Source organism: Aotus nancymaae, unplaced genomic scaffold (genome assembly GCF_030222135.1).
Source record: "Aotus nancymaae isolate 86718 unplaced genomic scaffold, 86718_ANA_hifiasm-v0.15.2.pri h1tg000014l, whole genome shotgun sequence".
Taxonomy (NCBI): Eukaryota; Metazoa; Chordata; class Mammalia; order Primates; family Aotidae; genus Aotus; species Aotus nancymaae.
This window is the reverse complement of record NW_026988425.1, coordinates 101,033,307-101,058,572: the sequence shown is the minus strand read 5'-3', so window position 1 is coordinate 101,058,572 and position 25,266 is coordinate 101,033,307. Positions and strand designations below refer to the sequence as shown.

Below are 25,266 nucleotides of genomic sequence, written 5' to 3'. Positions count from 1 at the left end.
TACTTTAAATTTCATATCAAATCAAAGAAGACCCTATATAGCCAAGACAATCCTAAGCAAAAAGAACAAAGCTGAAGGCATCACACTACCCTGACTTCAAACCATACTAAAAGGATACAGTAACCAAAGCAGCATGGTACTGATACCAAAACAAACATACAAACAAATGGAACAGAACAGAGACCACAGAAATAACACCACACATCTACAACCATCTGATCTTTGACAAACCTGGCAAAAACAAACAATGGGGAAAGGATCTCCTATTCAATAAATGGTGCTGGGAAAACTGGCTAGCCATATGCAGAAAACTGAAACTGGACCCCTTCCTTATACCATATACAAAAATTAACTCAAGATGGATTAAAGACTTAAATGTAAAACCAAAAACCATAAGAATTCTAGCAGAAAACCTAGGCAATACCATTCAGGACATAGGCATGGACAAAGACTTCATCATGAAAATGCCAAAAGCAATTGCAACAAAAGCCAAAACTGACAAATGGGATCTAATCAAACTAAAGAGCTTCTTCTGCACAGCAAAAGAAACTATCATCACAGTGAACAGGCAACAGAATGGGACAAAACTTTTGCAATCTACCCAAATCTGACAAAAATCTAATATCCAGAATTTACAACATAAAACATTTACAAGAAAAAGAAAAAGGATCTAAAAGTGGGCAAAGGATATGAACAGACACTTCTCAAAAGAAGACATTTATGTAGCCAACAAGCATATGAAAAAAACCTCCACATCACTGATCATTAGAGAAATGCAAACCAAAACCAGAATGAGATACCCTCTCATGCCAGTCAGAATGGTGATTCTTAAAAAGTTAAGAAACAACAGATAATGGCGAGGCTGTGAAGAAACAGGAATGCTTTTACACTGCTGCTGGGAATGTAAATTAATTCAACCATTGTGGAAGACAGTATGGCAATTCCTCAAGGATCTAGAATCAGAAATACCATTTGACCCAGCAATCCCATTATTGGGTATATACTCAAAGGAACCATAAAGACACACACACACACACACACACACACACACACACACACACGTTTATTGCAGCACTATTTACAATAACAAAGTCATGGAACCAACCCAAATGCCCATCAATAATAGACTGGATAAAGAAATATGGTACATATATATCATGAAATACTATGCAGCCATAAAAGGGAATGAGATCCTATCTTTTGCAGGGACATGGATGAAGCTAGAAGCCATTATCCTCAGCAAACTAACACAGGAACAGAAAACCAAACACCAAATGTTCTCACTCATAAGTGGGAGCTGAATAATCAGAATGCATGGACACAGGGAGGGCAACAACACACACCAGGGCTTGTTGGGGGTTGGGGCACAGTGAGGAGAGGTAACTTAGAGTACGGGTCAATAGGTGCAGCAAACCACCATGGCACACATATACCTATGTAATAAACCTGCATATTCTGCACATGTATCCCAAAACTTAAAGTAAAATAAATAAACAAACAATGAGATACCATCTCACAATAGTCAGAATGACTATTATTAAAAAGTCAAAAACCAACAGATGCTAGTGAAGTTATGGAGAAAAATGAATGCTTTTACACCGTTGGTGAGAGTGCAAATTAGTTCAACCATTGTAGAAACAGTGTCGTGATTCCTCAAAGACCTAGAGACAGAAATACCATTTGACCCAGCAATCCCATTACTGGATATATACCCAATATTCTATTATAAAGATACATGCATGCACATGTATGTTCACTCCCATACTATTCACAATAGCAAAGATATGAAATTAACCTAAATTCCCATCAATGACAGAATGGATAAAGAAAATGTGGTAGATATACACCATGGAAAACTATGCAGCCATAAAAAGGAATGAGATTATGTCCTTTGAAAGGACATGCATTGGCCAGGTGCAGTGGCTCACACCTGTAATTCCAGCACTTCAGGAGGCTGAGGTGGGCAGATCACAAGGTCAGGAGATCAAGACCATCCTAGGCAACATGGTGAAACCCCATCCCTACTAAAAATACAAAAATTAGCTGGACATGGTGGTATGTGTCTGTAATCCCAGATACTCGGGAGGCTGAGGCAGGAGAATCGCTTGAATCTGGGAGGTGGAGGTTAATGGCACCACTGCACGCCAGCCTGGTGACAGAGTTAGACTCCGTCTCAAAAAAAAAAAGGGGTACAGGAGTTGGAAGCCATAATCGTCAGCAAAGTAATGCAAGAACAGAAAACAAAATATTGCATGTTCTCACCTATAAGTGGGAGCTGAACAATGAGAACACATGAGCACAGTGAGGGAAACAATACACACTGGGGCCTGTGGGGCAGCAGGGGAATGGGGAAAGGGAGAGCATTAGGAAGAATGATGAATGCTGGGCTTAATACCTAGGTGATGGGATGATCTGTGCAGCAAACCACCATGGCACACATTTACCTATATAATAAACCTGCATATCCTGCACATGTATCCCTGAACTTAATAAAGAAAAAATTAATAAATAAAAGTAAATATCCTGCTTAAAAGTTACCCCACCTCCTCCCAAAAAGAGCTACACTCTTTCCTAATTTCATACACTTCTCAAAAGGCAAGAAGGTAAAAGAGAACACTCACTGAGTGACAGTTCTACATAAGTACCAGAGAAAGAATTTAATTAAATCTTTTCTTATTGTGCTTAGCTCTGAGTGCCTCTGTGTACTTGCTTACACATCATTTGCATTTTAATCTGTTTCTGACTTGAAAGTTTGCATTTTTGAAAGACTACACTGCTACTGCTTTATAATGTCCAAAGCTACTATTAATAGATACATATTCCTAGATAGAATTCCTGCTTTAAAGGTGGGTACAGGCAATGGAGGGTGGAGGAGGAACTCCTTGAATTTCAATTGCTGACTAGTGCCAGCAGATCAAGTCCAACAAACATCTCCCAGTTTTCTTATCTTTAACTAAATGCAACCAATTATAAAAACCTCAGCCAATGCAGTGTATATTTAAAGCTGAAATTATGTTTTGGAAAAAAAAAAGCTTGGAATGACAATGTTATCTCCAGCTCTCTCAGAGAATTTAAACAAAAAAGCAAACTGCAAATAAATTTTAAATGAATAGTACTCTAAGAAACCAGGCAATTCCCAGAAGAGATGCTAAGTACATACAAATTTTATCTCTGAAAATATAGATCACGAAAAAAAAAAAAAGCAAGAAGCTGTTTGAAAATAAAAAAGAATAGAGAGGCGTAAGAACCAAATGCAATCCATGAAACCTATTTGAATCCTGTAACAAATATATATACATATTTTTAGGGATAACTGGGCAGATCTGAATATGAACCACTGCATTAAACATTACTATGGTTTGAATGTATGTGTCCCTCCAAAATTCAACTTAACCCCAAGGTGACAGTATTAAGAGTAAGGGCCCTCAGGAGGTGATTCGGCCATGAATGATCTGTACTCATATAAAGAATTAATGCCCTATAAAAGAGGCTACAGAGAGCTGCATTCTCCCTTTGCAGTTCCATTCTTCCTGTCATATGAGGTCACCAGAAAGGAACATCTATGAAGAACAAGACTCCTCCAGACACTAAACCTGCTGATGTCTCGATGTTGGACTTCCTAGACTCCGTAACTATGAGAAATAAATTTCCATCGTTTATAAATTACCCTGTCCCAGGTATTTTCTCATAGCAGCCAAAACAAACTAAGACAAATATATTCTTAATGTTAATGGTTATTTTCTTATATATGACATTGGTACTATAATTATGTAGAAAATTATCCATTTTCTTAGGCTCTGCATGCTAAAAGTTTTTAAGTTATCTTGATGTCTTTAATATTGTTTCAAATGATTTTTTAAACATATAAATATGTAAAAAGAGAAAATGTGGCAAAATGCTAACAGTGAGTCCAGATAAATGGTAATATAGGTGTTCATTGTCCTATACATTCAATTTTGATGTAGCACTGAACATTTTCAAAATGAATGTTGAAAGGAGAGAAATACAGAAAGCAGGAGAGGAGGCCAGTTTGAAGCATGATGAATTAAAGCAGCACTAGTCTCAACAATCATGAAAACCAGCTACATGATCTTGGGCAGGTCACAGAACCTCTCTAGGTCCCAGCTAAAGGAGAAGGAAATGGAATAATCTCCAAGGCATTTTTCAGTTATACAATCCCATTATTCTAGTAGTACCTCTCAGCTCTAAAACTCAAAAGATAACCATATGCAAAGAAGAAAAAATAGAACTATTGTAAGGATAAAAATAAAATAGTTAAAACAGACAACCAAATGCCTTTTATATAGAGCACAAACAACTACTAACTCTTTTTTGAGAAAATAAGTGAAAAATTCTTCAGAGGGGCTGGGTGCAGTGGCTCACACCTGTAATACCAGCACTTTGGGAGGCCAAGGTGGGAGGATCATGAGATCAGGAGTTCAAGACCAGCCTGGCCAACACGGTGAAACCCTGTCTCTACTCAAAATACAAAAATTAGCCAGGCATGGTTGCAGGAGCCTGTAATCCCAGCTACTTGGGAAGCTGAGGAAGAGAATTGCTTGAACCTGGGAGACAGAGGCCACAGTGAGCTGAGATTGCGCCACTGCACTCCAGCCTGGGTGACAGAGTGAGACTCCTTCTAAAAAAAAAAAATTCTTCAGAGAAAAAATGAAACATAGGACTACTGATGAATTTGGAAGAAACAAATAATACATAGATTTATTTTAATTTTTATTCCATTTCATTTTACACCTAAAATAACAATCCTAAGAAGTTGAATATAAATATCCTCTGATGAAGCTTTAAAACCAAAAAGATAATAAATGAACTTCCTAGGAATTTAGAAAAAGCTAGATGCTTTCAAGCGAGGTTAGTATGACATACATCTAAGGATGGGATGCTTGAAAATCTCCAAATAGGCCAGGAGCTGTAGCTCACACCTGTAATCCCAACACTCTGGGAGGCTGAGGTGGGAGGATGGCTTGTGCTCAGGAGACCAGCCTAGGCAACCTAACAAAACTCTGTCTTCATCTCAAGGCTGCAATAAGCTGTGATTGTGCAACTGCACTCCAGCCTGGGCAATACAGCGAGACTCTGTCCCACAAAGAAAGAAAAAAGAAAATCTTCGAAATAAAATAATAATAAAATTACATATTAAAACTTTGAATTAACAGTCTGAGAAGATTTCAGACTGGCCAAAAATCTTAAAACAATTATCTCTTTTAAAAGAGCACAAGGGAGAGTAGACTTAAAACTCAGTATAAAAATATAGACCAATTATTTTCACTTCCAGAAAGACTCTGAAGTCACATAAAATTCAACTCATAATTAATTAAAAATCATACAAGGCCAGGCACGGTGGCTCATGCCTGTAATCCCAGCACTCTGGGAGGCCGAGGCAGGTGGATCACCTGAAGTTGGGAGTTCAAGACCAACCTGATCAACATGGAGAAACTCCATCTCATCTAAAAATACAAAATCAGCTGGGTGTGATGGCACATGTCTGTAATCCCAGCTACTCGGGAGGCTGAGGCAGGAGAATTGCTTGAACCTGGAAGGTGGAGGTTACAGTGACCCAAGATCGTGCCATTGCACTCCAGCCTGGGCAACAAGAGTGAAAGTCCATCTCAAAAAAAACAAAACAAAACAAAACAAAATCAAATCATACTAAACTAATTATCAGTGGGAAAAAAAGCAAAATAAAGTACTAACTAGTATATATTACAAATTTGCCAGATGCTTTATTTCCAGCACTAATATTATTTCTAGCACTATAGCTAATTGCCTTTTAGTAAAACAAGCAATCCATCAGTTACAGGAAAGATAGTTTTCTAAAAGGTTTCTGTACATCAGCTTCTAATCAGTTGCTCAGAAACCAAAATTCTTAAAGTCATCCTTGAGTATGTTCTCTCTCTTTCTCTCCATGCCCAAACAATATATAAGTCCTATGAGTTCTGTCTCAAAAAAACACACACAAAAAAACGCATCTCTAATCCATCCATCCCGCCCTTATTGCCACCACCATCATGCAGGCTACCACTATCTTACCTCAGCTCCTAAAAGCCAGCTTTCACTTTCATTTCAACCAGTCCATGTCTCACACAGTAGATAAAATGATATAAAATGCAAACTGCAGGCCAAAACCTTCAAAGCCCTAAATATTTTTATAACTTCTTCCTACCCACATCTGCCCTCTTTCACTGTGTCAACCACACTGGTATTTTTTGGTCCCTCAAATTCACCAAGCTCTTTCCTCATTCAGGGTCTCTGCACACAGTATTCCTTCTAATGAGAACGCTCTTTCAATCAAAAACAACTCCGTTCCCCTGCCCCAACACACATACACTACTCACTCTTTAAATAGCTCCTTCTCATACAATAGGTCTCATCTTAAATATCAACTCCTCAGAGGAGCCTTATATGAACCTATCTAAAGTATAATCCACCCCCTCATTTTCAAATTATCTGTTTGTGTGCTTTCCTTAAAAAATTGTAGTATAATTCATAATTGTTTTGTCAATTTATTTTTTAACCTGTCCCCTCCCCCAGAATGTAGGGTTAAAATAAGGATGGAATATCCAGCTTATTCATCATTACATTCACTGAAGCAGCACATTGTACGATACTTAGAAGAATATCAATGTACCTCAAATGAATTAATGAAATAGTCAATGAATATATGATTAGACAATGAGGTTAATAATGCCATTAATGAAAATACAGAAACCAGAACAAAGTGCAAGTATTTGAGAAGAAAAATATGGTATGTTCAGATTAGTGCCAAGTGGTAAAACAACAGACTGGTGGACACACAGGTTGAGGAAGAGATATAGATTGGGGTTCTGCTAATTATAAGTGTTAGTTGAGAAAAATAATTATGTCACAAATGAGATAAAATCACTGAGATAAATAACAAGCAAAAAATAAATAAACACAAATACAAAATGATCATAGCCTACATAGACAGGAGAATAATCTAACATAAAGAATACTACAAAATCAAGACAAGTCACAATTTCAGAGACCCAAAATAAAAAATGTTTTAGTAACTTACTAAGAAGAGTAAAGTAATCCTACCTTACTACTGTTCATTGCTGATCATGCCTTAGCTAAAGTAGCGACTCCATGTTGAGATGTCACACATTAGGGACGAAGAAGACACTTGAGAAAACGTCCAGTGAAGTCTAGTGAAAATGATCATAGGTCTAGCCAAAAAACATGAGCTGCAAGAAGAAATTCAAGAAGTCAGAACTGTTCACTACAGATAAAGAGATAAAAATGTACACTTTCAGTATACCTGGCTATTTCTGGAAATCAACTGTGGCAGCTTATGACAATTGCTACGTTAAGAACGCTACATGTATTTATCTATCCATTGCTTACTCCCTCCCCTATCTTTCTCTAACTTTCCAAAAGAGTAATGTATTTTTACCTTCTCCTCCAATCTATTCCCTCAGTTTTCAAGAGATAATTCATGTCTTTCTCCATTTTTACATCATAAAACTAACTTCAGGTTTGAAACACACCACGCACAGTGGCTCCCATCTGTAATCCCAACACTTTGGGAGGCCAAAGTGGGAGGATGGCCTGAGTCAAGAAGTTCAAGTCCAGCATGGGCAATATATTGAAACCCAGTCTCTACAGAAAGTTTAAAAATTAGTTATGCATGGTGGCACACACCTGCAGTCCCAGCTATCTGGGAAGATGAAGTGGGAAGATTACTTGAGCCAAGGAGGTTGAGGCTGCAGTGAGCCATGATCACGCCACTGCACTTCAGCTTGGGTGACAGAGCAAGACACTGTCTCAAAAACCAGTTTGAAAGGCATCAGAAGCAGCCAGTGATTATGCTTGTTAAAATATTACAGGCTAAACTAGTACATAAGAAAAACTTTTTCAAAGGCTGGGGAAGGTTGGGGAAGGATTCCCCCAGCAAACATGAACTTTCTCTGCCTCATATGCTTTGTTTGTTTGTTTGTTTGTTTGTTTGGGATGGAATCTCACTGTGTCGCCCAGGTTGGAGTACTATGGCATGATCTCGACTCACTGCAGCCTCTGTCTCCCAGGTTCAAGTGATTTATTGTGTCTCAGCCTCCCAAATAGCTGGGATTACAGGCATCTGCCACCAGCTGATTTTTGTGTTTTCAGTACAAACAGGATTTCACCATGTTGGCCAGGCTGGTCTTGAACTCCTGACCTTAGGTGATCGGCCCGCCTCGGCCTCCCAAAGTGCTGGGATTACAGGCGTGAGCCACCACATCTGGCCTCTGCCTCATATGCTTTAGTATGTCAAAGTATGACCCTTGAATTAACTGTTCTCCCCTCAGTCCTTAAAAACTGTGAACTCTTCTGAGAGGTTCTTTGGACACTGACTCTCTCCTTTATCACTGATGCCAATATATGCAGTTTACAGCCCTGTTACAACTTCTCACTTTTTGCTTGTATCCTCCTATTTTTAATCCCAACTTCCTGGTTTATCATAAGCTCTCCCCTTCTTCCAAGCTCTTTTTTTGTTTGTTTGCCTATTCTGTTTCCCGTCATTTCCCCTACTTCCTTGACTTTCACGTGAATCAGATAACATTCCATAAATGTTACCAACAAGATTACTCCTTTCCTTCCGGTCAGGAAACAGATCAAACACAGTATGTCAGGCATATTCTCCAAGTCCACTTTTCTAATATTTTAACTATTTCCAAAGGGTGCCTTTGTCCCCAGGAAAGCATTTTATTCCCTTCTAGATATAGCAAAGCTCCTAAAGCTAGAATTGGTTAGAAATCTAATCTACATACAATTAAAGTGTTAACATATTTCTCTTCTTCCACAAAACTGTGACATGATTAAGACAGAAATTTCTATCTTAATATAGCAGCTTGCACAATACCTGGAACACAGTAGCCATCAAACAAGTGACTACCAAATGAATGAAATTCCAGAATGAATTATGGTTTCCTCTGATTTGTACACTTTGGTGTAAAGTTAGGCTTCAACAAGAGTTGTTACATAAAATGATAAAATTCATGACAAAATTATTTTTAAATATAAAAATGTTAATGATGGCCAGATAAGGTGGCTCATACCAGTAACCTCAGCACTTTGGGAGGCCAAGGCAGGAGGATCACTTGAGTCTAGGAGTTCCAAACCCTCCTGGATAGCATAGTGAGAGCTCATCTCTACAAAAAAAATACAAAAATTATGGCATGGTGGCATGTACCTGTAGTCCCTGCTACTTGAGAAGTTAAGGTGGGAGGATCACCTGAGGCCAGAAAGTTGAGGCTGCAGTGAACAATGAGTGTGCCACTGCACTCCAGCCTAGGCAATAGAATGAGACCCTGCCTCAAAAAAAAGAAAAAAATTCAGTCATGACTTCACTTAGTATTGCTTTCAATATATCATCTTTAATTAAACTCCCAGGGTATAGTTCAGTAAACAGTATTACTCATACAGCTTTCTGAGGAACAAAACACTTTATATATATATATATATATATATATCCAATTCTACTCCAAAGACAAACCCAAAAATCACTGGATCATCCAATTCATATTAAAAATGTTTAAACTCTCTTCTCTATCAGCAAAGATAGTTGCGTTATTTAGAATTCCCTGTTCTGGTCTCTCACTTTGCTATGGAAATAGTTATTTCCACAGACCTAAGTTAAAGAAAGACAATTATTCAACTGAGATTCCATTCCTAATATTGATCAGCATCAAGTTTCTTGCTCAGGAAAGCTAGTCAACGGTAGTTCCAGCTACTCAGGAAGCTGAGACAGAAGGATCAGTTGAGCCCAGGAGGTCAAGGCTCCAGTGAGCTGTGATAGCACCACTGTACTCCAGCCTGAGTAAGAGAGTAATACCCTGTCAAAAAGAAAAGAAAGAAAGAAAGAAAGAAAGCAAAGCAAAGAGAAAAGAAAGCCAGCTAGTCAAAGCACCCATGTATTATGCCTCAATCTCCAACTCAGTCTTTTCTGTAATTTTTATTTTTCAATGAAATAAAAAGCATTTTTCTTTGATATTAAAATGATGTGGGTTAAAAGCAACAACTTTTTTTGGTGGCATCTCTAAATGGAACTTTTTAAAAATCAAACTACTATAAACCCATGAATCAAAAAAACTATATTCCTTGTGTTACTTCAAAGGTATTATCATGATTACTAGACTCAGCAAAGGTTTCCACACCTAACAGTTGAAAATGCATAATTACTACTTTCTAGTGTACCTTAATCTTCCCCACCAACTTCCTCAGTTACACATACTATCATCTCTAACTCACATTCATAGTCAAAAAGCAGTTCCTATTCCTTAAAATATGCTTCTTTTCACAAATGGGACTAGGGTGATGCAAGAGAAATACCTGGGGTGCAAAATTTAAGGAGATACTCTCAGGATCATGCAAGTGCCACCCTGCAGCTGCATGATCCTAAAAGTGATGTCTCACATTTTGTGTCCTTAGGCAACTCTGTTGCCTTACCCTAGTCCTGGATCTACTTCTCTTTCCCATCTCTACTCTCCCCACTTCTCTAATAAATATCCCCTTAGTTTTTCAAAACCCAATTCTGATAAACCAAATGTCTGTTTTAAACAATGAATTTACCAAATATCTATTTTAAGCAATGAATTTAAGTATACTTTTACAACAATTTAAAATTATGTTTTCAAAGAAAATTTCTTATTCATGATATGTGGTAGGTGAAAAATAGATGAAGTAATTATATATGGTAAGATTCTATTTTTTTAAAAGTGAGTTGTATGTGCATGTAAGTAACAGACCTGTGTTGTTTTTTTCCTCTGAAGCATCTATCTCCCCTTCTTTTGGTAGCAGCATCTTAATTTTCTTTTCCCAAACTACCCTCTTATCATCAACCCACGTGGTTTGGGTGGCATTAATCACTAGCATTCTAATGTTTCTGGGGTAGGAACAAAACCCAGGTCTGGGAAATGAGCATATTCCTTCTCACAAGCAGTAGTTCAGGAATAGGTACATTACCTAAATCGAACAGATAATACTGAATCCCAACATTTTTTGCAGAAGCTAATCAGGAAGGAAAGATATATTTCAGCCAAGGTTGCTAAACTGAAAAACAATGATAAGTACCTACTGGACAATCAAGCAACCTAAACAAAGAACCAAGAGAAGAGAAATAGAGAAATGTCTGAAAATATTTTGTCCCTAAATCTGAGTTCAGATGTAAACAGATGCTAACTGCTGAAATTCAAAATTACTGCAGGGAAACAATTCACTCCGCATTTCTTATGTTCCTGCACAGAATCTTCTGAGAAAAATGTACTACAAATGGATATTTGCATAACAGACAGCCTTGGAAGCTAGAGATAGTATCTCCCTAAAGATAGAAACCTCCAAAAACCTTTGGAGAAATTAAGCCCTCTCCCTCCCCTCCCTGGAAGCATTTACTTATATTCTAGGGTAAGAAACCTAAAGATACCTTCTCCCTCACCTCTGGAAGAGATGTGCTTAATGAGTAATCTCTCTCGTTCTGCAGGGTAGGATGGCAGATGTGCCAACACCCTATACAAGCTTGGAGTCTCCTAATTTCAAGGCTCCTCTCCTGTGATGCAAATCTGCTGCATGTGTGGGTAGACATCTCACCCTCATCACATTGCTCTGTCACAGAGATGCGGCAGGGAGAACCAGTACTAAGATATTTCTCTGGCAACTGCTTTTGCTATAATAAACCCTCTGAGTCTCTGACCCAGGGCTCTTCTATTAATGTCATGTATATAAAAGTATGGCAAGGTAACCTGCTTGTTTGCAAGCAGGGTATTCTCAGTCCCATCAGAGTTTCAGAGTTAATGGTCACCTAAGGCAATACATCATTTTTTTAAATGTGTTAATTAACTCAGAGTTTCAGAGTTAATGGTAACTTAAGGCGACACATTATTTTTTGTTAATTTGTTCAACAAATATTTGCTGAAAGCCTACTAAGCTATCTGTGTGCCATGAGTTTTCCTATGCAACAGGTAAAAATTCTTTCCCTCCACATATACACCATGGAATACTATGCAGCCACAAAAAAAAGGATGAGTTCGTGTCCTTTGCAGAGACATGGATAAAACTGGAAACCATCATTCTCAGCAAACTGACACAAGAACAGAAAACCAACCACCGCATGTTCTTACCCATAAGTGGGTGTTGAACAATGAGAACACACAAACACAAGGAGGGGAACATCACACACTGGGCCTGCGGGGTTGGGAGGCTAGAGGAGGAAGAGGAGGGGGAGGGGGGCTAGGGAAGGGAAAGCATTAGGAGAAATACCTAATGTAGATGATGGGGCGATGGATGCAGCAAACCACCACCATGGCTCGTGTATACCTATGTAACAAACCTGCACGATCTGCACATGTACCCCAGAACTAAAAGTATAATATAAATAAATAAATAAGATATAGACACAAGACGATTAGCCAGGAGCATGAATATTTTAGGGTCTTGCTTCTAATAAGAAGAAGTTATCTCAGCAAAACTGCAAATATTTCAACACAGACCTTCAGAATCGCTCCCAAATGGCTGAAACTTCTATTAAATCCAAGACCATTAACCGTTCACTATATTTAGACTTTTACCATTTATATTTATTTCAGGTTTAGAGTATGAAACACCCAAGTTCAAATCCCAGTATCATTTTATAACTGGGTCTCCTTGGATAAATGATATGACCTAATATTGGTTCCAGATCATAGAAAGAAAATGCAAGCCATCAAATTCATAAAATCAAAAGAAATGTACAAAAGTGCGATGTACTAAAGAAATGTTAGTGCCACCACCATTATGATATATCTGAATCCATGTAATTTACTAAAAGACTTAAGACAGAAACTGTATTGACAGAAACTGTTTCTACCTGAGAAGTTAAAATGTTGAGGAGGAGAAAAAAAAGAACTATATATAAACAAAAACAAAACAAAAAATGTGTGTAGGTGTAGGAGGAAAGAACTGGCTTCCTGCTTTGTAAAAAGTTTCTATCGTTTATAAATCTACATAAAGATTCTTACACATCATCCCCAACATAAATGCTTACAAATAACTGGAATACTGACCTACCATTAATTAATTATATGTTATCATATTACTAATAGGTTATATGGATCCATAATTAGGTAATTACATATTATCATTACAGGTTATAATTAACAATTATCGGAAACTACCTTGTTTAGTTCCCCTTAATTTCTCTATTACACCAAATTTATTAAATATATAAAAAGTAAACAGGCATCATAAAGTAATGGTACTTAGCCAAATATATAAATTTGCAGTAGATTCAGAATGGATGGGAAATGTGATAGTGACTGGATTTGCCTTACTAGAAAGTCCATCACATACTTCTATACTGAAACAAAGAAAAAAGGGGATGCCTGAAAATGTTTTCTTTGTTCCTGGTAAAGCAAAGTTTGCAAAACCTTAGTGAAAATTAAAATGATGTTAACCTATATAAGAATGTACATAGAAACCATGTAAGTCTAAAAGAACTATAATTCAAGAGAAAATCAAGATACCATATATTTTCTTTTTTTTGAGACGGAATTTCTCGCTCTTGTCACCCACACTGGAGTGCCATAGGGCGGTCTTGGCTCACTGCAACCTCTGCCTCCCAGGATCAAGCAATTCTCCCACCTCAGCCTCCCAAGTAACTGGGATTACAGGCATGTGCCACAACACCCAGCTAATTTTTATATTTTTTTAGTAGAGACAGGGTTTCACCGTGTTGGCCAGGCTGGTCTCAAACTCCTGACCTCAGGTGATCCACCCACCTCAGCCTCCCGAAGTGCTGGGATAACAGGGGTGAGCCACAGCACCCAGCCAACACCATATATTTTCATGAAAAAAGATACAGTATAGCTGCTAGGGTAGCTATTGACCCATTTGTTATCAAAACTGAACACTGCTAGAAGTATCAAATGCACTTTTATTTGTATAATGTGAAACTAACAAGAGAGCCCACAGAACACATACTACAGAAGTGTTCAACTCCAAGAAGAAAACATCTAAGAAACAGCAGCATACAGAAAGCATTACAGCAACCAAGGACTAACCATTGTGACAATGCAGGAAGCTTTGTGATTAAGCCATAAATGCTCTTTTATTCAAACCTTAAGTATACAAGGGTCAAGAATAAGAACAATTTGCCTGTATACAAATAATGTAATGCAAGGTTGTCTAGCCTTCATTTCAAAAGCAAAAAAATTAATAGTTTTAATTACTCGAGTCCTACTTACAGGATTGTATGAGTCTGAAGGGATCATTTAAATTTTCCCACTAAATCTGACCATATTTTACGGAAGTGGTTATATCCTAGATTCAGAAAGGTTTCAGGAAATACCACTTGCAAATATCAAAGGTCTACTGAACATAGTTTTTAAGTCTTCACTTAGAACTGTATATTACACATGGTACTTCTACTAGGATGAGTGATTTAAGTTCTATTCATAGTAATGCAGATACTTTTCTGACTGAGCCAATGTAAAGAGCATTTTTATATTCTAAGTGCCTAGAAAATAAAAATTCTAGTAATGTTTCTACTTCACCTAAAACTGTGAGTCCCACTATAGAAATAGCCTTTTTGCAAGTAAAATGATTTATATTGGAAAACTAATTTCAATTTTTCCAAAATAATTACCGTTATTCTAGTTACAATAAAGACTGAGGTACTGTCACCCATATATTTTCAAATGTTCATTAAGTTATTTGAACTTTTAGATGCAGGACTCTATTAATTACATAAAATTTGTATAATAATATTTTCTGTCGCATTATAAGAATTATAAAAATAACTAGAGGGACATTCACTTTAGGAAAATATGGAAATAACTTGGGTCTCTAAAGAATTGTAAGAACACTGAAGCACAGTGTTGCTATGATAGCTCAATGCAGTCTTGAACTCTTGGGCTCAAGGAATCCTCCTACCTTAGCCTCCCGAGTAGTAGTACAAGCACATGCCATCACATCTGGCTGATTTTTGTTTATTTTTTTGTAGAGATGAGGTCTCATTATGTTATCCAGGCTGTTTTCGAACTTCTAAGCTCAAGTGATCCTCTCATTTCAGCCTTCCAAAGTACTGTGATTACAGGCATAAGCCACTGTACCCAGCCCACATTTTTTAATGACTCACTTTCTCCAATAAATCAGAGTAGATTCAAGTTTATACCCATAATGATCTCACACTCAATCATCTGCATTCTAATATGCTTTCTTGAATAGGAAAAAGAGACTGAATTAGAGCTCACAAGCTAGAAAACTACACAGTGGACACAGTGGAATATGCCACACATGTAAATATCTTGTACCTGGATGGGATATATAAGAAACACTTAGATCACAAAATCTGTTTTACTGCTGGATGAGAACATAAGGACTCTAGTTCAATGCCTAACTCAATTCAGTGCTTCTCTACACAGAATAACTATAGGCTGGTCTGTCCATTTAAACGGTATGTTTTTTAAGAATCAGAACCCTATACTTATAGGACACAAAATCTGAAATAGGGCTATCTGTAAAACACTGCTCCTTAAAAAAATAATCATATATATCAGCAGGAGGTGGAAAAGATACAACTAATATACAAATAAGGGTATTATTAAATTTAAAAATAAAGTTTAAGTTTTAAACAGATTGAGAAAATGTGGTTATGGGAGCACTAGTTAGAGATTTAAGACAGTAACATGTAGCTAATATCTGTGGTTTAAATGAAAGGAACTTAGGGCAACCATCCAAAAACATGATCATCTAGGGAAGAAGAAAAATAAATCAGGAATCCAGACAAACTGGCCATATTTTGGGGTTAAAAACCATTTAAAGTAAATTTATAATTATCCCTACTGAGATACAATAATCTAAGCATTATAAAAAGAACAGCTAATCTGAGATATTTCTCATTATTTATTCGTATAAATGCAAATGTCATTCAACTTAAGTAAATTTAATGTACATTATATTTTAATTTCTTATGTCTGAAACAAGGACTTTGAGGATGGTATAATAAACATATTAACACAAGAGGAGATAAAATCAATGCTACCATGTAAGTAACTGAATATAGAAGATGAATACTTCCAAAATCTTACCTATGTTGTCTCATTTCTTCTATGTAACAAGCTAGTGCAGTAATTTTAACATCCCTATTTAGTAGATGAGGAAATGATGACTTAAAGAGATAAAATAACTTGTCAAGATCCCACAGAAGAGAAACTGGAACTAAAACCCCGATTATCTGACTCTAAAATACATGGCTCTTCTTTTCACTACACTTTGCAACCTAGTAAGGAACACCTACATAAAATGTCCAGTCTTTTAATATCTACTAAGAAAAGTGACAATATGAAGTTTATAATGAATGGTGATAATGAATAGACTAAAAATTAGTAATAATCTAATACAAATATTTAAGAAATTATTCCAAATTATGCATGACATTAAATTTTTTAAAGCTAAATTATGTAATATCCTCCAAAAATTGAGAAATCTGAAATATTCATAGAAAAGGACCAAGTAAACTTTGTTTTACCTAGATATTCTGAATTCCAAAGAAAAAATATGGCCCCATATTTTGTCAGCCATACAGCAGTTTTATATGGTAAACTAAAATTATACTTACAGAATAAGAAAAAGTAACTACTTGAGTCTAATTCCTTGACTCTAATCTGTCCTGAATTTATTCTTCTCCATTTTTCCCCCATATCTAGGAGGCCTCTTCTAATTTAGGGTAACAGCCTTGAGTTCCAGAACTCTAACAGATTTTGATGCAAATGTAGATACACTGAAATAAAAACCATAAAATTGCAACAATTGGTAAGGTATTACAGAAGAAATCAAAGTTTTGGTTAGTTTCCAAATCATTAACTATGGTAGAATAACGGGTGACTTCTCTCTGTTCTCTATATCAATTTCTTCTGAATCGATTATAAGGCATTTAACTTTTATAATCAAATAAAAATAGGAAAGGAATAAAAAAGGGAAGAAGGTAGGGAGGGAAGGGAAAATTGGAGCCTCGATTTAAAAAGAACCTAATTGTTTCTCAATTCACTGAATCTACAACTAAAGTCATAAAACTGTGACCTACTTGTTCACCCTCTCAATAGCATGATAGGTTAACCATACATAAGCATGCCAAAGACAAATAAAATGTGGAAAATAATAATAAAGCAATCCAGAGATCTACATAGCTCTTAATATTTAAGAAATTACTATATGAATGAGGTAAGTATGAAAAACCTATTTAGGGTACACAAAAACTAAAAAGCAAGATTCAAATACTTAAAGAAGTGTGCAGGAATTTCCCAGGTATAGAAAAATGACAAATATACGAATGTGTGAATTTATACCCATTTCCACTTATTTCTTTACTATAAAATGAAATTTTATATCAAAATATTCCTCAGAACCATGAGACAATAACTAAGATAGTTCAGTTCTACTGAAATGCTAACTTCGATGTCTCTAGATAATTACTTCAGTCTCCATAAAGCAGTTCTACTAAAAGAAAGTTCACATTTGTAAGCTTTTTCCATTACAAAAGTATATTCTTATTCCAAATGAACAGACATAAGATTGATCCAATTTATCAAGTTTGTTACCAAAATTTTGCATAATTGATAGTTCCTTGGACTTCCCTCCAAAAAATGTTCATTCATAAATCAAGTACAAAACTATAATCTATTTACACAAGAGTCCAATTTTAAAGCAAAACTTTTATTTATTCATCAAATTTCCTTTTTTCTGATTACCAAAATGCAGTTTACTCATTTGGGCCTTGATTACAAAGACGATGACTTTCTACTCACTCACAAGATTGCCTTGAACAGTCTCATGTAATTCAGTTACTATAGTTTTAATAAGTACAATTCCCATTTAAAAACAAAAAAAAGCACCTTATGATAATTCGGTAGGGTGTATATACATGTATATTACATATCCATGTAGATACGTATGCTGGGTTTTTTTTTCTTTTTTGAGACAGAGTTTCGCTCTTGTTGCCCAGGCTGTAGTACAATGGCGTGATCTCAGCTCACTGCAACCTCCCCCTTCCGGGTTCAACCGATTCTCCTGCCTCAGCCTCCCAAGTTGCTGGGATTACAGGCATGCGCCACCATGCCCGGCTAATTTTGCATTTTTAGTAGAGACGAGGTTTCTCCATATTGGTCAGCTGGTCTTGAACTCCCGACCTCAGGTGATCCTCCTGCCTCGGCCTCCCAGAGTGCTGGGATTACAGGCATAAGCCACTGTGCCAGGTCACAAATGCTGGTTTTTTAAGCTTGATCATTTTAGTTCCTCTATTCCTTAATGTTTACTGTGTAACAGTGGTCTTGAAATCATTATTGCTAAATATATAGGTGGTAGGTACAACTTGACTCTTCTGCGTTGTTTGAAATTTTTCATAGTAAAATAGTTGAGAAAAAAACTGGCAAATTTGAAATGTTCACAGTCCAGAGTTATAGTAACACCTACACCGAAGATAAAATGTGATTTGTCTACCAAAGCTTGAATTATTTCTTTTGGACTAACGACATCAACCTTTGAAGTAGTGCAGAAGCTGCATAAACTTGACACTACATAGTTTTAGATGATGCTAAAACTTTGTAGTTTAACTATGTTAGTTTTAACTATGTTAATGCTGTCAACAATCAATGCAGAAGAGAAACAGATCTTCACCCAAGATCTTTCAAAGATGAAAACAGAACTATGCCTGTGTACTTTCTTAATATATTACCAACATCTTTGGAAGCATAATACTCTTGGCTCAAAAGTACTAGCAGAAAAGGTTTCCTGAACAACAAAAAGACACACTCTGCCTTCCGGTGCAGTGACTGACAAACCTGGAGCTATTCACAAATGTCTTCTTAAAGGCAACATAAGTATACCAGGACTACAAATTAACGCACTATATAGATTTTGCAATACTTTTTTTTTAATCCTGTTCTCATTCCACATGTAGATTGAAAGGTATTTTCTAATCTTTAATCACTAAAATAGTGTTGATATATTCTCTTACTGATTTTTCTGTTACACTTTTATATAGGTGACTTCATCTGAGAAATGTATCTTAAAATATCTGGAGAAAAGGAAAATGGCAGTACACCTTTACAGCAGTTTATGTCAAAGTGATAGTGAGATCACCATTAATACACGCAACTTCATCTGAATTAAAAAGATTAAAAAGCTTCTCCTTTTTTAACCATAAGGCGAAGGAAATATGTAAGGCTACCAGCCTTAGCAAATTGTTAGATTTTGGATTACACTGCAGTGGACAGCAAAATCGCAAACGTACAAAGTAAAAAGTGCCCACCTCACAGTAAACTCAATTTGTGGAAGAAGTACCCTGGCCCTATTAACACAACCCAATGAGCGTATTCAGAAACTCGATCCTAAGAGAAACTTTTAAAGCAGAAAGGTGACCCCCGAAGGTGCCTCCAAACACCTCCCCAACACTAACAGGCAAAGAGACCACAGAGCAGAAATTACCAACAACAGCACTAGCTTCACACTTGGGTCTATCTCTTGATTAGACTCTTGGAGGACACCTCTGGCCAAGACAGGAGGAGAAAGATGAGGTGGGGGATACAAGCGGGAGAAGGTGACACATAGGAGGAGAGCTGGGGAGGACCGAGCGGGTCAAGGGAGACTGACTGCGGGGCTCCAGAGGCAGGAAGGGACTGGAAGTACACCAGGGGTTGAGGGTGCCCCCCCAGCGGGAGGGCGGCGCCCAGGAGATGACTGCTGCCGAAAAAAGGGGTGCGAGTGCGGGTGCGGGCAAGATTGGGCGTTGCCCACAATCCTCCCCACCCCACCCCACCTCACGCCCAGCAGCCCCCAGACCCCGCGACGGGGCGGAGCCACTGCGCCCGCCACAGCCCGTTCGCGCCGGCACCCGCCCCCTCAGCCTTCGGGTCCCGGGATGGTGGGAGGGGCGGGCCTCGTGGGGCTGGGTGTGTAGCCCGGCCCAGGCCCCAACCAGGAATGCTCCGCCGCGGGCGGGAGGATGGGCGGGTGACCCTGCAGCCTGGGACAAGGGTTGGGGGGGCGACGGCTGAGGGCGGAGGAAGAGCCTCGGCGCAGCCCACAACGCCCGGGCCGAATCCTGGGCGCCCTTCTGCGGGCAGAGATTGTTGCCCCCGCTCTAGCCTTGCCTTCCCTCCACTTCCCCCCTTCCCCCGCGTTGCCCCGGGCAACAGCGCCTACCGCCGGCGGCGCGAAACGCACCTACCTAGAACCTGACAAGCCCGAGCCCCTCAGACTCCGGAGCCAGTCACCACCCCGCGTCACGGGGGCTGCCACAACCAATAGGCGCCACTGTCACGAACCTCTGCAACCAATCCAGCTGTACTCCGGTCTCCGGGCACCCTTGAGGCCTCAGCCAATAGGCAAGAGTGGAAGGCGGGCGCTGCCGCCCGGCCCCCAACCCCCTCCTCCACTACCTCCCAGGAGGCGGGGAGCGGCCGATTGGCCCCGGCCCCGAAGGGGCAGGCCTTGGGCCCTAGGCTGGGTGGGTGTGCGCTTAGGCCGAGCTACGGGCGCTAGGATTAGAGGTGCGGAGCTGCGGCCGCTGCCCTGTAGGCTCGCTCCCCAGCCCAGGTGGAGTCCCGAGGTCTGCGCGTTTGTGCCGCTCTCCCCGCCTCGGTAACCTGCTCCTCCCTAGCCGGTGTCCTGGGCTGCCGGGGTGAGATGGGGCTGGAAGCGGACGGCGGCGTCACAGGAAACTTGGGGAGGCTCGCCTGGCCGCGGCCGGGAAGTGGCCGGACCGGGGAATGATAAGCTGAGGCCGCCTGGAAAGGACTACTCTGCGGGTCGGCAGCCGGAAAGGAATTCGGAGAGTGGGGGCGGAGGCGTGATTAAAATGTTAAGTGTGCCCGCAGGGCGCTGGGCGATCCCCAGAGCTGAAATCCCCGGGAAAGGAAGCCGCTTTAGGGTCGCGGGGCCCCTACCCCTAAAATAGGCACTTTTCAGCCTCAGAATTTGTGACTTTTTCCTGTACCTTCCCACATTTTACTTGTTTCTGTTGTGGATTGCTTTAGAATGATTTGCAGCCACTCCAGTTTACTCTGAGTCCCTTAAGGGCAGGAACTGTCTTTCAGTCCTGTATTCTCAGTGCCTGAGCCTGCCTAAAAATGTTAGAAACTCCATGCTGGAATTGTAATGGATCTTGTTTAAAAGCAGGTCCTGGGAATGGCCCCCTATAATAAATTCTTACCTCTTCAAGAGTCTAGAATGCGTGGAGAACCCAAACGTGTTTGCTCTTCAGTGATGGTCGTTTCTGAAGCGTCCTTCACCAAAAGAATTTGGTGAAAAATGAGTAATGTGAACTACAGGATTATTACTAGGTAATCAGTAACAGTAGGATAGGTATTCGTCATTATTTGAGGGTGTGATCCTCCCATGTTCCTGTAGTAGGCTTTTTAAAGCGGTGTATCTTTTGCATTGGTTGAACCACAGAACCTCAATCCGTATTTCCCCTCCCTCAAACACTGAGTTAGTAGGAGCCAAAGCAGAGTGGTGAATATTTTCTCTAGGCAGGGTTATTTATTTAACCATAGAGAAAAGCCCTACACATAGAAAAACATAAATCTTAGATTGGACTTTTTTTAAGTCTGCTGTTTTAAAGCTAAAGAAACAAAAACCAACATAAAAATTTTAAGTAAGAGATTTCATTCTCCCTATTGAAACGGGGGGGGGGGGATGAAATTTCCCGTCCCTTTTTCTCTGAGCATTAGCCTTAGAAAACTTAAGTACTTTCTTATTTAATTGTTAAGTGCTTTTTCAACTCTTTGAAATGTGCATAAATCCATTTGAGGACTAGATAGGACTTAAACCTGGAAGCTTTTTTTCTTTAATGCTTCAAGGAAGTTAGCATCCTTCCGTATCTCCCAGTTTTCCTGAGAGAGTAGGAACGTCACTTCGGTAGGCAACTTGCTCCAAGCTGCAAAACTACCTTCTGTCATAAAGATAGGGTAAGTTTTTTTTTTTTCCTCCCTCTGGATAAAACCAATTAACTAACACAGATGGTCACCCCAATTGCTAAGATGAATTATATGTGACAAATGTTGTCAGGTCCTCTTACTTGAGGACTAGTTATTGTTCATCTTGAAAATATGTATGTAATGGGTCATATATACTTGGCTATATAAAAGGGCGAGATTTCTATTGTTGCAATCTCTTAGCAAATTGTCTGTGATGTGCATCACATTCTAGTTTAATGCTTATTCAATAATAAAAGTGTTTTGTCTACTCACGTTTGTGGAGAGGATTTCTGGGTTGGGAGATTTCGGCTTTTAATTATATTTTTCCAACAATGCCTACACCCAGAATGTTGGGATGATAAAGTTAAGGAAAGTAATTACTTCTGAGATTTCCCTAAAATTTGTTCCCTAAAATGATAGTTAATGATGGGTGTGTATTTCATAGTGACTGTTAAATGCACAAACTATGGTTCTGTGAGTAAATTTCTTAAAATATAAGTTAATTTTCTGTAAACAGTAAATGTGATAGTCTTAAGTAATGTCAGTAAGAATGAAATGAATGAAAATTTGTGCATCAGTTAGGTAATGCCAAAATACAACTTTGGAGATTGCTTCATGACTGAATACTTTTCCCAAGAACCTTAGGATTTGTCTACCTTTATACAAAGGGAACCAAACTGTAGAAAGATGTTGTTGGTGAATTAGTTATTACATATTTGCAGAAAGTAGCTTTCAATACAGATATGGTAGAAATACAGCTGTTTGGTACCCAATGTGTGTGTTTGTGTTTTTAAGGAACCCAAATCTAGAAAAACAGTAAGAATCTTCCCATATCTACAGTTGTTCTCTGAGTTTTCACCTATTCATCCCAAAACCTTAAAAGTTGCCTACCATGTACCAGTCATTGTGCTAGGAAATGCAATTGTCAAAGAATGTACTTGAAGTAAATGAATGTGGCAAAAATCTATGCTGCATTTTTGAAACAAAAAATATATATATAGCAAATCCAGTTTAACATTTTTTTCTCTGTTGGAATTATCACATTGCATTGCAACACATTTAATAAACACTTTGGGTCACCTTAGTATATATTCCATGTTCCCAAATACCAAACTTTGTTCTAATAGCATTACTTACTGGACAAATGAAAATAATAATGTGGACATCAAACCTAGGTGAGTAATAAAAAATGATTGAAAAAGTTTTTTACTTTTTTTGATTAGCACCATCCATGCCTCACTCCATCTCTCCACCTCCCTTTTTTCCTGTTTCTCATAGACTTCAAGAGGAATCTTGGTTGTTTGCCATCTTAGTTCAATATTTCCCATACTTAACCCTCCCTCTTTTTCTTCATCTATGTCTCTTTTTTCTGCCAAGTCCTTTGACTTGTGACTTTCTGCTTTCTAATCCTCTATTCATACTTTACCACACACACATACTGCTCCTAAAATAGAGATCATAATGAGGTATGCAATATGGAAAACATATCTATCCTTATTCTGTACATGCTGCAGTGTCTGTTTTCAGTGCATATATATATTTTTTTATTTTGAAAATTGTTCACTTGAATGAATACTGTTCCTAGAGGTCACATTTGTGTGAAATTTTCTTTAGGAATGTTTTTTGGGCTTTCCAAATTTCAAATTTTCAAAATGGCTTAATTGTTTATTTTTCCAATCCATGTTAGGAAAATAGCAGGGTAGTCGAAGGGAGAGGGGAGAAAAGAAGATGAGATAGAGTTCAAGGAAGAAAAGATCTATTCTGTCTTCAAACTAGATGTCAAATGTATTAACACCATCTCCCAAACACCTTTCCCAGCCGGTGGGTGGCCGTCCTGATACTCTAATTAATATTGGTTCTCCTGCTTCCCTGACCTGCTCTCCGTTAAGAAATACTACCTCCAACATTCGTAATCAAGACATGCCCTCTCCAAAATGCCCCCGGATCACTCAAGGCCTATCCATTTTAAGACATACTTTTCTCAGATTTTTTTTTTTTTTTAAGACAGAGTCTAACTCTGTTGCCCAGCCTGGAGTGCAGTGGTGTGATCTCAGATCACTGCAACCTCCACCTCCCAGGTTCAGGCTGTTCTCCTGCCTCAGCCTCCTGAGCAGCTGAGATTACAGGCATGCACCACCATGCTCAGCTAATATTTGTATTTTTATTAGAGACAGGGTTTCACCAAGTTTGGCCAGGCTGCTTTCAAACTCCTGACCTCAAGTGATCCGCCTGCCTCGGCCTCCTGAAGTGCTGGGATTACAGGCAAGAGCCACCGCTCCTGGCCTTTTCTTGGAATTTACCTGACCTTTTCCTCATCCCCTTATCCCTGGTTCATTATGCCTTCAAAGTTAACTGTAAAATGTGTATGCTTGTGTGACAGTGCTGTAATAATGAATTTATATGTATGATGTTAGAATCACCTGAGGATCTTTTCAAAAATAGACTTCCAGATTAACTCCCAAAGATTCTCACTTGGAAACGCAAAGTTCAAGAAAGTCTGTATGTTTGGCATGAGACCAGTGAATTGTTCAACATGGTGTGTTGAACTAAGGCATTTATCTCTACTCTGTCCTGAAAATCCTTGATACAGATAAACATAGGTCCAGGTAACCAGAAATCCAAGGCGTAGGATCTCTGAGGGGGCATGGTTGAGAAAAGAGGCTGTAAGCAACAGGATTGCTTGAAAGTCTGTAAAGGTGTAGGGAGACCCTTCTTCCCCCACCAAGATCATTTCCCCCACCAAACAGCTAGGTAACACACTAGCCTACCACAATCCAGAGACAAGATTTACTCCTCGGTATCATTAGAGAAGCTCTGATCTTGAAGATACAGAGACAGCTGAATAGTACCTGGGAGAAAAATGCCTTACTGCACATTGGGGTAAAGGGAATACGTGAAAGTCTACATACTGAACTTTGAGACTTCTCCTCTAGACTCCCATGACTGTATTTAGGTTCCTATCCCTCAGAGAATATCTTAGAGGATTCCTCTTAGGGAAATTGCCTTGCATAAGGAAAAGTATTTTTATAGCTAGTGAGTACTGAGGGCGAGGGAGTGGATTTTCTAAAATGGACAGATTCTGTGCCCAATCACATCAAAAATAAGGAATCCCAATCCTTAAAAATACTGTACCCTTGAATGAAAACAGGATGCTATTTTTCTAAAGAAAAATTCAGAGAGAGAAACAAGCTTTGAAAAGTAAAAAAAAAAGAAAAGAAAGAAATTCAATAGCAGATGATAAAAGGAAATTGAGAAATCTCAGAAAAACAAAAAGACAAGCAGTTGAAAAATATGAGGAAAAAAT

General features: G+C 38.6%; 1 protein-coding gene across 6 annotated transcripts in view; it reads right to left on the bottom strand.

The window, feature by feature from the left end:
• Positions 1 to 20,258, bottom strand: part of FER (FER tyrosine kinase) — a 520,940-nt gene extending 500,682 nt beyond the window's left edge. For 4 of the 6 annotated variants that reach the window (XM_012459750.2, XM_012459791.2, XM_012459801.3 and 1 more), the window contains exons 1-2: positions 20,213 to 20,258; positions 7,078 to 7,223 (exon numbers count right to left, since the gene is read on the bottom strand). The gene's annotated coding sequence lies outside the window, so the exon portion shown is untranslated. Of the gene's footprint in view, positions 1 to 7,077; positions 7,224 to 16,606; positions 16,645 to 20,212 lie in introns of those variants that run through there. The other 2 variants (XM_012459758.2, XM_012459767.2) reach the window with 2 other exon arrangements.
• Positions 20,259 to 25,266: the final 5,008 nt, after the last annotated feature.